Source organism: Prionailurus bengalensis, chromosome X (genome assembly GCF_016509475.1).
Source record: "Prionailurus bengalensis isolate Pbe53 chromosome X, Fcat_Pben_1.1_paternal_pri, whole genome shotgun sequence".
In the NCBI taxonomy this organism is placed as follows: domain Eukaryota; kingdom Metazoa; phylum Chordata; class Mammalia; order Carnivora; family Felidae; genus Prionailurus; species Prionailurus bengalensis.
Window position 1 is genome coordinate 107,529,057 of NC_057361.1, and position 13,620 is coordinate 107,542,676.

A 13,620-nucleotide genomic window follows, 5' to 3' on the forward strand; every position below is an offset into this window, starting at 1 on the left:
GCCAGAGGCCCTTCCTATTCCTCTGAAATCATATAGAAATGCCTTATATGTATATAGCATCCGCATTTTAATTTTTTTCCACATATATTAGCTATTTTAATCATTTTAACATCCATAAGGGAGACAGAGCAAACCTTGTTAAGTAAGCCTTATTTCACTGATTAGGAAATGCAGGTCTAAGAAGGTTGAATCACTTTGCCAGAACTGAGGTTTTTTGCCCTCTAACCCAGAACTATCTCCTGGTAGAGAAGAACATATTTCTTAGTAGTCATGGTGGGAGAGAAAGCAGTTTCTTTTTTGTGTCCCCAGATAGAATTTTTTCTTCTCCTCCTCCTTTCCCCACCACTAGGTTTATTTAGTCTGAGCTGTTTGTCTTGGGTTTGTCAGAGAGGCCACGAAAAACTTCCTTTACATATAAAACTCACATCGGTGTAACAAATAAAAGGGCATCTCCTTTCATAGTTGATAACATAACTTTTTGTTGTTGTTTTAAGTCATATATTTCTCAAAGTTAGAGTTATTCAATCTTAAATGTCACCCCATATGAAATTCATTCCTACCACAAACCTTTGCTTCTGGTGCTTCTCAGCAGGGATACAGTGCCCTCTTGTGAGTCTATGTTTCACTGACTGTCTCTCCCACCAGAAGATCTACCTGAGGAACAGGCCTGTATCTGATTTATCACTGTATTGCCAGCACAGAGCCTAGCCCACAGGGTGAGGAGCTAAGCCAACGTTTTTAAAATTTTTTTTAAATTTTTATTTTATTTTTGAGACAGAGACAGAGCATGAGTGGGGGAGGGGCAGAGAGAGAGGGAGACACAGAATCCAAAGCAGGCTCCAGGCTCTGAGCTGTCAGCACAGAGCCCAATGCGGGGCTCGAACTCATCAACCGCGAGATCATGACCTGAGCCGAAGTCGGACGCTCAACCGACTGAGCCACCCAGGAGCCCCTTTTTTTGTTTGTTTGTTTTGTTTTCTTTTTTCTTTTTTGTTTTTTGTTTTTGCTAAGCCAACATTTATTAAGTGAGGTGATCATTACACAAGGAGAAATATGTTTTATTGATTCAACAACAATTACAAGATGATCCCTACTCTCCAGGAGCTCAGTGTCTACTTGGGAATGTTTTATATTCCCCATTATAAGATGCTGGAGATTAGTGGATGGGTTTTAATCATCTCCATATCCCCATCACCTCACATAATTCTTGGCATACTCAGTGCTTTTTTTAATTTTTATTTTATTTTTTGGGAGAGAGAGAGACAGTGAGCACAAGACCAAGGAGGGGCAGAGTGAGAGGGAGACAATCTTAAGCAGGCTTGATCTCACAATGGTGAGATCACGACCTGAGCCAAAATCAAGAGTCAGATGCTTAACCAACTGAGCCACCCAGGTGCCCCCCCACCCAGTGCTTTTTAAACTTGCCCAACTAACTACCCCAATAGTAGAGTAGATACAGTTGCCTGAATGAATATGGGGACTCAGTCTAAAATGTCCTTCCCAAGCAGAATTTTCTTTGAAGTCTTGTTTTCTACCTTACAAATTTAAATCAATATTATATTGTATTCCACAACACAGCCATTTATGTTTTTAAAAATGTTTTAAATTGGGGCGCCTGGGTGGCGCAGTCGGTTAAGCGTCCGACTTCAGCCAGGTCACGATCTCGCGGTCCGTGAGTTCGAGCCCCGCGTCGGGCTCTGGGCTGATGGCTCAGAGCCTGGAGCCTGTTTCCGATTCTGTGTCTCCCTCTCTCTCTGCCCCTCCCCCGTTCATGCTCTGTCTCTCTCTGTCCCAAAAATAAATAAACGTTGAAAAAAAAATTTTTCAAAAAAAAAAATGTTTTAAATTACTTAACACAGGGGCACCTGGGTGGCTTGGTCGGTTGAGCGTCCGACTTCGGCTCAGGTCATGATCTCACGGTCCGTGAGTTCGAGCCCCGCGTAGGGCTCTGTGCTGACAGCTCAGAGCCTGGAGCCTGTTTCAGATTCTGTGTCTCCCTCTCTCTCTGCTCCTCCCCTGTTCATGCTCTGTCTCCCTCTGTCCCAAAAATAAATAAACGTTGAAAAAAATTTTGAAAAAAAAATGTTTTAAATTACTTAACACTGAGTAAATGTATGCTCCAGTAAGACACCCATGCAGTGCTAACTCAGATACCCATCCAAGTAGGTAAGATACTCTAGATTCAACTTATCAGGCCCAGTGTAAGGCTTGATGACAGTTTTCATGAAGGACTTGGTCTTTCCTGAGGCTAAATAGCACAATTAGGGGTAAGGATGAATTGAACTTGGATTTTATCTAAAATGATCTTCTAGAATGCCCTCCAATGTCAAGCTCCAATGTATAAGCTTAGGTGGAATCCCAGAAGCAGGAAAATAGCCTTCCTTGCAGAAGGAGGGTCAGGGAGTAGGGATAGTGCAAGAGGGGTTGGCCTGCCTAGAGGCATTTTGTTTTGCATCAGACTTGGAGAACTCCAGTAGTTTTAGCACTGGCCCCATCCAAAAGTGTCTGCTCTGATAACAGTGGGCCTGAGTGTGTCACAGGACCATACCTGAACCAAAGGAAAGGGTACTTAACATATGAGAAAATAGCAAAAACAACCTAAAAAGAAAATGGAATGGGATGGCATTACTTGAAATCATTGTTCATTGTCTGGTTGGGATGAATTAGAGAAAAATAAAACAGTTTTCAGGAAGCCAGTACCTATGATTCCCAGGCCAGTTTTGTTCTTGTTGTTGTTGTTGTTGCTCTGTTTTATGGCCCTATACTGAGCCCTGATCCCAGTTTTTCTTCAGTTCCCAAACCAGGCTATAATCAGAGCTCTAACCCCAAAAGTCATATCACAAAGTGAGTGGTTGGCCACAAATGGCCAAACCATTTGTGAGAGATGCTAAAATAAAAAGTGAGAGAAGCAGACCAGCACTTCCCAACTTTAATGTGCATATGAGTTGCTTGGCAATCTCGTTAAAATGCAGATTCTGATTCATTAGGTCTAGAATGGGGCCCAAGATTCTGCATTTCTAACAAACACTCTGGTGATGCCAATGCCTGCTGATCCAAAGAGTACATACTGAGTAGCAAGTGTCTAGATCTAGATCTTTTCCCACTAATGCTCACCTCCTGGGTTCACTCTTTCAAATTTGATAGTCCCTATGTGGGCCCTTGAGATTTCAGAGTAAAGGTGCAATTTGAATTTACAGCAATCGATTTTTATTCTATGCTATCATTATACATAAATGCTTTTTACTGAGCATTATGCACTACAAATAATCCTGTCTCCCCAGGGATACGAGAAATACATCTAGAGCTAAAGAAATCAGGCTATCAGCAATAAAAACAATAATAATTTGAGCAAAAAATTATCTTCAAGTTACTAATGCTCTGTGACCCAAGACACTCATACCAATCTAACACAAGTATGGGGGAAAAGGAATATGTTATCTGCTATTTTTCAAGTACTCTATTATGAACATTGACAAATATAGCTCAGTTAATACAACAACCAAGGGATGTAAGTGGAAAGACTCTAAGTATGCTGCCTAGCACATAGTAATTGTTCAATAATCAATAAATCTTTAAACCACCAGAGAGATTTCAGACAGGGGCAGAAGAGATACATAATGGGAACCAGAAAAACTTAAAAATACAAAGGAAGACTATCAGAGTTCTCCAGAGAAACAGAACCAATTTCATATATATATATATGTTTCATATATACATTTCATATATATTTCATATATATACATTTCATATATATTTCATATATATACATTTCATATATATTTCATATATATACATTTCATATATATATTTCATATATACATTTCATATATATATTTCATATATATATTTCATACATATTTCATATATATATATTTCATATATATATAACTTGTAATATATATGTATATATAAATGAAACTTATTTTAAGGAATTGGCTCACATGATTGTGAGGGCTGGCAAGTCCAAAATCTGTAGGGCAGTCTGGAGGACTGGAAACTCAAGTAGGAATGGATATTGCAGTCTTGAGGCAGAATTTCTTCTCCAGGAAACTTCAATGTTTTCTCTTAAGGTATTCAACTAATTGGATGAGTCCCACACACATTATCCAGCATAATCTCTTTTACTTAAAGTAAACTGATTGTAGATGTCAACTACATCTACCAAATACCTTCACAATAATACTTAGATTAGTGTTTAATTAAATAACATTGGGTAATATAGTTCAGCCAAGTTAACACATGAAATTAACCATCACGGAGACCAGTCTAGGTCACCGGCTCTCAGCCTTGGTTACACATTAGAATCAACTGAGGTTTTTTCTATTAAATACTAAAGCCAAGCCGCACTACCAAGAGGCTTAATAATTTTTTTATAGCTTCCCATGTGATTCCAGTGATCAGTGCAATCAGAGTGGAGAACCACTAATTTAGAGACTAACCCTCTTCATTTTACAGATGAAGTAACTAGACCAAAAGAAAAGATTTCCCAGCATCCTTTAATAATCAGGGGCTAGATCTGGGATTCCTAACTCAAAACCCAGTATGTTGCTAACACTTACCTTTTCATCTTCATCCTCTGACTAGGTGAATTTACATATGAATTCCATAATATAATATCTAGAATTTTGCTTGAAAATAATTTGGTGTTGAGGTGGTGAAGAGTAGGTAGGGTGTTAAAAATAAAACAAGAGCAACCATGAGGTGAGGATTGTTAGAGGCAGATAATGGAGGTCTGGTACTACTCCCATTACTTTTGTATTAGTCTGAAATTGTCATTAATACTTTTTTTAAATTGAAAACAAAAAAAGAGGGGCGCCTGGGTGGCTCAGTTGGTTGAGTTTCCAACTTTTGATTCAGCTCAGGTCATGATCCCAGAGTAGTGGGATCAAGCCCTGCATCGTGCTCCATGCTGAGCATGGAGCCTGCTTAAGATTCTTTCTATCTCTCTCTCTCCCTATGTCTCTCTCCTCCTGTTCACACTCTCTCTAAAAATAAGAAATAAATTAGATTCTAACTCTAATTCTAAGTCAAAGTATCAATTGTAATTAACTGGCTTCCACTGGACTTGATGAACTTTTTCTTATTTTCCAATCCTATAGCTGGAAGCATATGAGAATAGTCTGTCAGGCATGGTCACTTCCATGAAATGGTAATGAGTACTGGTTCTTGGAATGTAAACTGTCTCTGAAATAATAAATAAACAGACAAAAACAAAACAAAACAAATTGTCATGTTACTAACAAATGGAAAATTGTCTGTTAAAGAGCCATACGTGTTGGAAAGCCAACTGCATAAAACAGGTTTGATTTTAGTGAATTGCAAAGCACTGAGCCTGAGGTGCCCAATGTTAAGCATGGAAAGATTATTCTGCTATTATTGGGTAGATTATTCTACAGATGTCACTTAGGCAAGACTGACAAATAGTGTTGTTCAAATATTCTGTACACTTGCTGATTTTTTGCCTAGTAGTTCTATCCATTATTAAGAGTAGAATATTGAAGTCTCCAAAAATTGTCTACTTAATTGTCTATTTCTGTCAGTTTTTGCTAGATGTATTTTGGAGCTCTGTTGTTAAGTCCATATATGTTTATAATTTTTATATCTTCTTGATGGATTGACCCTTTTATCATTGTCACATGTCCCTCTATCTGTAGTAATATTTGTGTTGTAAATTCTATTTTCTGATATTAGTAAAGCCATCCAAGCTCTTGTGATTTCTGTTTGAATGGCATAACTTTTTCCATTGTTTTACTTTCAACATATTTGTGTCCTTGAATCTAAAGTGTATCTCTTATAGACAGCACAAAGCTAGATCTCTTTTTTTTTCAATCCAGTTTAAACATTTTTGCCTTTTGGTTGAAATGTTTAATTCATTTACATGTATTATAATTAGATATAGGGTAGGATTCATGTTTGCCATTTTGCTGTTTTCTATATTTCATACTTTTTTTGTTTCTGTTACTCCTTCATTGCCTTCTGTCTTATGTTAATATTTTCTAATATACCATTTTGACTCTTTTAATGATATCTAACTATATTTTTAGTTACTTTATTCGTGGCTGTCCTAGGGTTTACAATATACATCTTAGAATAGCAGAATCTACTTACAGCTTTATACTAACTTAATTCCAGTAAAATATAGAAACATTGGTCCAATATAGCTCCCTTCCTTCCCCCCTCTTATGTGCCATTATTGGTGTATTACATTTATATATGTTATAAACACAAAAATACAGTGTATTGATTATTGATTATAAATCTTTGCCTTTTAAAGGACTTAAGAGAATAAAGGAGAAAAAATGGACTTTACAGGTCTTTTATAATAACCTTCATATTTATCATTTCTGGCACTCTTCCTTTCTTCCTATGGATTTGAATTAATGTCTGGTGTTATTTGTTTTCTCAAGATAGATCTATTCCTTCTCCTCTCCTTTGTGCCATCATATATGTTGCATCTTTATATGTTATAACCCCAACAATACAATTTTATGATTAGTCTTTTATACAATTACCTTTTAAATCAGTTAGAGGAAAACAGAATATATATATATATATATATATATATATATATATACTTATGTACTTTGTTTCTTTGCATGTATCTGAGTTAACTTTTGGTCTCACTTCCATTCAGTCTGAAGAATTTCCTTTAATATTTTTTGTAAGACAAATTTTCTAGCAACAGAGTCTTTTGTCCTTGTGTATATGGAAATTTATTTATTCTGCCTTCATTTTTGAAAGAAATTTTATTGGATATAGAGTTCTTCATTGACAATTTTTTTTCCTTTGAGCACTTTGAAAATGTCATCCTAGGGGCGCCTGGGTGGCGCAGTCGGTTAAGCGTCCGACTTCAGCCAGGTCACGATCTCGCGGTCCGGGAGTTCGAGCCCCGCGTCAGTCTCTGGGCTGACGGCTCAGAGCCTGGAGCCTGCTTCCGATTCTGTGTCTCCCTCTCTCTCTGCCCCTCCCCCGTTCATGCTCTGTCTCTCTCTGTCCCAAAAATAAATAAACGTTGAAAAAAAAAATTTAAAAAAAAAAAAAAGAAAATGTCATCCTACTACTGTCCTATACTATTTCCTGTGAGAAGTTGGCCATTAATCTTATTTTGGTTGCCTTGTATATGTTGGGTAATTTTTCTCTTGCTGTTTTTAACTTTCTTCTCTTTATTTTTGACTTTCAACAGTTTGAATATGATGTGTCTGGCTGTGGCTCTCCCTATTTATCCTATTTGGGATTCACTGATCACCTTTTTATTTCTTCAAATATTTTTCTTCTATTTTTCTCTCTTTCCTTTCCTTCTGGGACACCCATCATATGTATGCTGGTACATTTAATGGTGTCCCACAGGTTTCTGGGGCTCTGTTCTTTTTCCATTGCCTTTTTTTCATTCTGTTCTTCAAAGTCCATGACCTTCATTAATCTATCCTCAAAGTGATTTTTTATTCTACCAATCCAAACCTGCTGTTGAGACCTTCTAGCTAATTTTTTCATTTTGGTTGTTAGACTTTACAATTCAAGAGTTTTTATTTGGTTCTTCGTTATAATTTCCATCCCTTGATTGATATTCTCTATTTGATAAATCATTGTAATCATGTTTTTCTTTAATTTTAAAATATGGTTCCTTTAATTCTTTGACCATATTTATAATAGCTGCTTTCAAGTTATCTGTCTACTAAATTTAACATTTGGGCCCCCTCAAAGACAATTGTCTGCTTTTTCCCTATGTATGAGTCATACTCTCTTGTTTCTTCCATGTCTCATAAATTTTTGTTGAAAAAGTCACATTTTTTATTAGGTATTATAGCAACTCTGAATTCTAATACCCCTCAGAGGTGGCTATTGCTGTTTTTGTTGGTTTCTTGATGTGCCTGGACTAATTCTTTGGAACTTATTTCCCCTGCAACATATGATCTCTGATGTTTCTGATCAGTGTTTTACTTTTTTTTTTCACTTGCCTTCCTTACAGTTGTTCCTGGCTCAGCATAACTTATTTGGTAGCCAATAACTGGTCAGAGGTTATGCTTAAACACTTTTAACCAGGGGCACCTGTGGCTCAGTTGGTTAGGCACCTGACTCCTGATTTTGGGTCAGGTCATGATCTCATGGTTCATGGGTTAGAGCCCTGAATCAGGCTCTGTACTGACAGTGCAGAGCCTGCTTGGGATTCTCTCTCTTCCTCTTTCTCCTTCCTCTCTGCACCTCCCCTGCTCGCTCGCTCTCTGTCTCAAAAAAAATAAATGAATAAACTTAAAAAATTCAGCTCAAAAGTAGCTCATAAGACAGTATATTCTAATATTATCTTTATATGCTAAAATGTTTATAGTTTTATTATTACTTGTATTTTTATGCTGAAATAAAAATAACATTCTATATTTATACAATCCCAAGCATCCAAGCCGGCTCCACGGCATAAGCACAGAGTCAGACACAGGGCTTGAACTCACAAATTGTGAAATCATGACCTGAGCCAAAATCAACAGTCAGAAGCTTAACCAAATGAGTGACCCAGGTGCCCCTATTTAAACACTTAACCAGTAAGGGCCATTGTCCATGGATTTGTGTGTGGCTTGGGAAGCACTTTCAAAATTCAAGAAATTTATAAGCCTGCTTTTGCAAGGCCTCACATTTTATCCAGGGATGAATATCTTGCCAAGGGCCCCTCTGGTCTCTCTTATGTGGGCACAGTTTTGCATAGTACACAGCCTTCCAGACCACCAAGTCAAATGGGATTTTAGCAAGAACCCCTTTGGTTGTCTAATTCCTGAATCTTGCTGTTAAATCTCTGGCTAATGTTTTGTTGATTTTCCCCAACCAGTATCATGATTTCCCAGGCTAACCACAATGTCAACCTTCCCAATTATTTGCCAATGATATTGCTATTGTCTTTGACAACACCCCTGGACATGGATTTTTCCACACTATGCTCCAAATAAAGTCAGCTCCCTCTGGCAGCATTCACTGTCTTTTCTGTCTTCCGAGGTAGAATTTCCCTGCCATGGAGCTGGAGGAGGGTGGCAAGTCCAGGTTAAAACATCACATATTCCCACTGTTCCTACCAAAATTCAATAGATTTTCTTGAATAAATGCTTCTCAATGTATATGCCTTTGGTCAATTTCTAGATTATTTTCATGATTGTTTAAACAACCTTGTTTAGCTTTTCATTCAAGGAACAAGGATCATGGAGACAGATTAATACAGTTTAATCTTCAAAGAACTGGAGTAAATAGAACTCCATGGAATGCAGACCATATTCCTTAGAGGCCCATGGCATTTGACTGTCTTAACACTATGTTTCCCAAGATGTGATCCCTGGACCAGTAGCATCATACACACGTGTGATGGCTTGTTAAAAATACAGCCTCCTTGCCTCCACCTCATATTCCATTGTTTACATACTATAGATTGAGAACTAAAGACCTAAATCATTAAGTACTCAGAAGTCATGTTTTAAAAAGTAAATTTCTAAGACTGAAAGTAAGTTGCATCAAAATTTGTCATTACTCCTTCATCACAGAAGGTTGTGTCACACCAATCCCTTACTGATCAGGACCCTGTATCTGTTAGCCTTCCTAGTCTTAACAGAAGCCCTGCTGGCCCAGAAGCAACCTCACATGGAATTTTTGAAGAGGTTTTTAAAGAGGCAGATTTTCACATCATATTGCAAGTATTGTTTACCCCTCACAGACCTTAGATTATGGTACAAGAAAAGGGTAGCTCTTATGAGGAGAGCCACACTGCTAGAGAGGGCAGACACAGAGCAATGCAAGAAGGAAGGAGGAGGAGATATATAAAGCTCTTGGATATGGAGTATGCACCTGAGAGCAGTCATGGAAAGGAAGGAGCAGGAGAAGCAAAATCTGAGTATTTGTTTACAAATTCTATTCCAAAATTTAAATAGTAATGGTGTTTTCTCATATGTACAGCCTTTCCCAATTTGCAAAATTTTTTAATTTCCATTTTTTTGTTTCTCCTGCTCAAACATCCTGTGAGTTGGCCAGGGCAAGAGTCCTTAGCCTCAGTCTCTTACACTACCTCACAGTTTTGTTGTCGGTTCTCTCTATATATTTAAGAAGCCAGACTTCATGGGTTTAAATATCTCCTCTGCCACTTACTAGCTGTGTGACCTTGGGCAAGTTACTTAACTTCTCTGTGTCTTAGTTCCCTTACCTGAAAAAATTATATAATACTAATATCTACTAATAAGATTTCTCTATGAAATAAGTTAATATTTTTAAAGTGCTTGGAAAAGAGCCTGGCACATACTATCCACTATATATGTTTGTTAAACACATATATGTGTTTATGTTTAAGTTCCCAGCTGGGAAACTTACTAACTGTGTGACATTAGGCCTCAATGTCTTCATCTGGAAAATGGGGATGACAGTACATGCCCTGCAAAACTGTGGTTAAATTTAATCTCATACATTCTTGGTGGAAGTGCAAATTGGAGCCAGCCTTTTGGAAAATAATTTGTCTCTATGTATAAAAATATTTAATTTTTAAAATTTAACAACTAAAGTTAAATAAATTTCTATAACTCTAGAAGTAATGCAAAATTTGGTGATGGAGGATTATTTTCCTGTAATTAAAGCCATTGTGAAAGAATTTATAATAGCAGAAATATGGAAGCAACAATAAAGGAACTGTAAAGTAAATTATAGTACATCTACTTGGAATATTTTGCAGGCATTAAAAATTAGGGATGTCTGGGTAGCTCAGTTGGTTAAGCATCCAACTTCAGCTCAGGTCATGACCTCGTGGTTCGTTGAGTTTGAGCCCAGCATTGGGCTCTGTGCTGACAGCTCAGAGCCTGGGCCTGCTTCGGATTCTGTGTCTCCCTCTCTCTCTGCCCCTCCCCCACTTCCACTCTGTCTCTGTCTCTCAAAAATGAATAAATGTTAAAAATTTTTTTTAATTTATAGTAATAAAGGTGTTATTGTAACATGGAAAAACTGCTTATGCTATAACCAGATAGCAAATTATATGTATAATAGGATTATAATTATGTTAGACAATTATATTTCTGTTTTTTAAAAAGTTATCAAAATTATAAGAGTGATTGACATGACAAAATTAAAGTTTTACTCTCTCTATTTTCCAAGCTGTCTATTCTTCTATTTTTAAAATGTATGCTCAAATAACACCAATCCCTGCCCTGTCTACATAACAGACTTAGTGTGGGAATTAAATGAGACTCTGACATGCATGGAAGTGCTTTGTAAACTCTCACATAATGATCTGATGTCAGGTGTTATTATTTCATAGAGAGTTTTATGCAATCTGTACAGACCCACATATGCGCTAAATGGCACTTCCATGAAGTGCTTCCCACATTTTCACATCAGAACACACATAGAAAATGAAAATGGCCCTGTCCCACCTGAGGGTGAGAGGACCAATATCTCTGCACACCAAATGGAAATTTCTGCTCTATTCGCTTTACACTTTCTTTAAAAAAGGCAAAGAAATGTAGAATCCAAAGATCTAACACTTTGTAACCTTCGACACTTCACTTCACTTCTCACTTACTAATGGAGATAGCAATATTCCTTTCCTTCGCAGGCTCAGGAGGAAAAGTGAGACTCCAGTGAGATGATGGATATGAAAGTGCTTTGTATGGAAATACAGAAGATAAGGATAGGTGACAGATGCTATTATTATTTCACATTTAAACACCAGGAAGGGGCTTCAACACTGGGGAGACAAGAAGCCAGTGTGCTTTCAGATGATACACGTATGCTGCTCATTTATTCTGCAAGTGCTTACTGAGTGTTCCCTGCTGGCAAAATACAGTGCTAGATGTCTAGTCTCCTAAGAAGAAAACTGATTTTTTTTCCTCTGGCCATAGCAACAAGTAACCCCCAGAGCCAGTTTTAAGCCCATTTCTTTTGTCAGTGACACTGTGTACCAGTAATCATGCTTCTGAAAACCAACCAGTGGTAGCCCCATGCCTATAAAAGTTAGCTACTCAACAGCAGATACACTCCAGTAACCATGTTGCCATAGCGAAGATGTCAAGTCCCTAAAAACTTCAGTTTCTGGAGTTCACCAATTCCTGAATTTCACCTTTTCCAAAACCCTACATAAAATAAATCCTCTGCTTTTCTCAGATAATCTACACCTTATAAGTGAACCTCTCCCTTGTTTAAGCAAGCAATAAATTCAGCTTTTGCTTCAGCTATTGTGTAGTAGCCTCCAAGAGTACTAAAAGACAATGTATCAATGAGCCAGAGGTGGTTTCTGTATTTGAGTCCTATATTGTTGACTTCTTCACAGTAGGCTGGGATCCGTTAGCTCAGAAGCCAATAGGTACCAAATTCAAATCTTTGCACATCCAATAGCTTCAAACACTGCCCAAATAGGGCAGATTTTTTGCCATTTAGAGCTTATCTGCTTTGCATACCTACACGCCAATGCTGCCCTTTAAAGCTCTCTAACGCAGAGGATCCCCATTATACTGCTGAGCAACATTATGCAGACATGTAAGCTCCTTCTCAACTCCACTCTCCTCTGGAAGTTCATTCCTGTCCTCTCCTCCTTCCTTTCTGGGTAGTGGCCCCTATATTGTAGACTCTGGAAGGTTTCATCCTATAAGGGACTTCCCCCCTACACAAACCTCCACCCCCACCCACCATGCAAACCTGTCAAATTGGCACCCAAATAAATCTTATTGTGTGTTACTGCCACCTTGTGGTCATATATTTTTTCTTTGATCAGCCTATTCTATGCCATCACACTCACTACAGAAAGGAATCAGCCTGGCTTGACCTTCTGCCCTCCAGGAGTTCTCAGATTGATGAGGGAGTTATGACAAATCCATTCAGATCAGTGGCCAGTTGATGGATATAAACTATAAGTGGCCAAATTTTGGAAGAGGGAAGAGGTCACTGTGGGCAGCTTCCTGGAAAATGTGGGAATTGAACTGAATGGTAAGATGATGAGGCAGAGAAAAGGATATAGAAATGAGAAGATGAAATCAAAAGAAAAGTCAAACTACTCACCAACAGACTTTTTAAACATCTAAATCTTTTTTAAATCTCTAGTAGAATTAGGCTCCCTAACACAGGCCAAATAACTGAAAGCTTGTTTCTACTAAGTGGATCTATATCTAAGTAGTGTCTTAAAGGTTTTTCCCCCCTCCAGTGGTCAGTGGAGTTTAAGAACACTGCACATGGAAATGATTGCAAGCTAAGTAAAGGATCACAATGCAGGACAGCTTGATGACCCGCCTGTCCCCAGGTTTAAATAACTCCAGAGAGAAATAACCTTTATAAACACAGAGGAAAGATTACATCCCACCATGGCTTTCCAAACACAAAAGAAATGTCCATAAATATTCTTTGATTTCTCTGGTAACAGCAGGTGCTCACAGGAAAATAAAACCATCCTTCCCTGTCGTCCCCAGTCTTCCAAAGGCATCCCACTGCCCTGATCAGGTTATCCTCCTTGAAACAAAGTAACTTTTAATAAAGTGGATCGCTGTCAGGGAGAACCTGATATTATCACACACCTGTTATAATAGGATTTAATTCTGCTTCAGATGTGCTAGTTTTAATAAAAAAGGATTGAGCAAATCGAAAATAAATTACATTGAAAGGTCAGGCTTATTGCTTGTACAG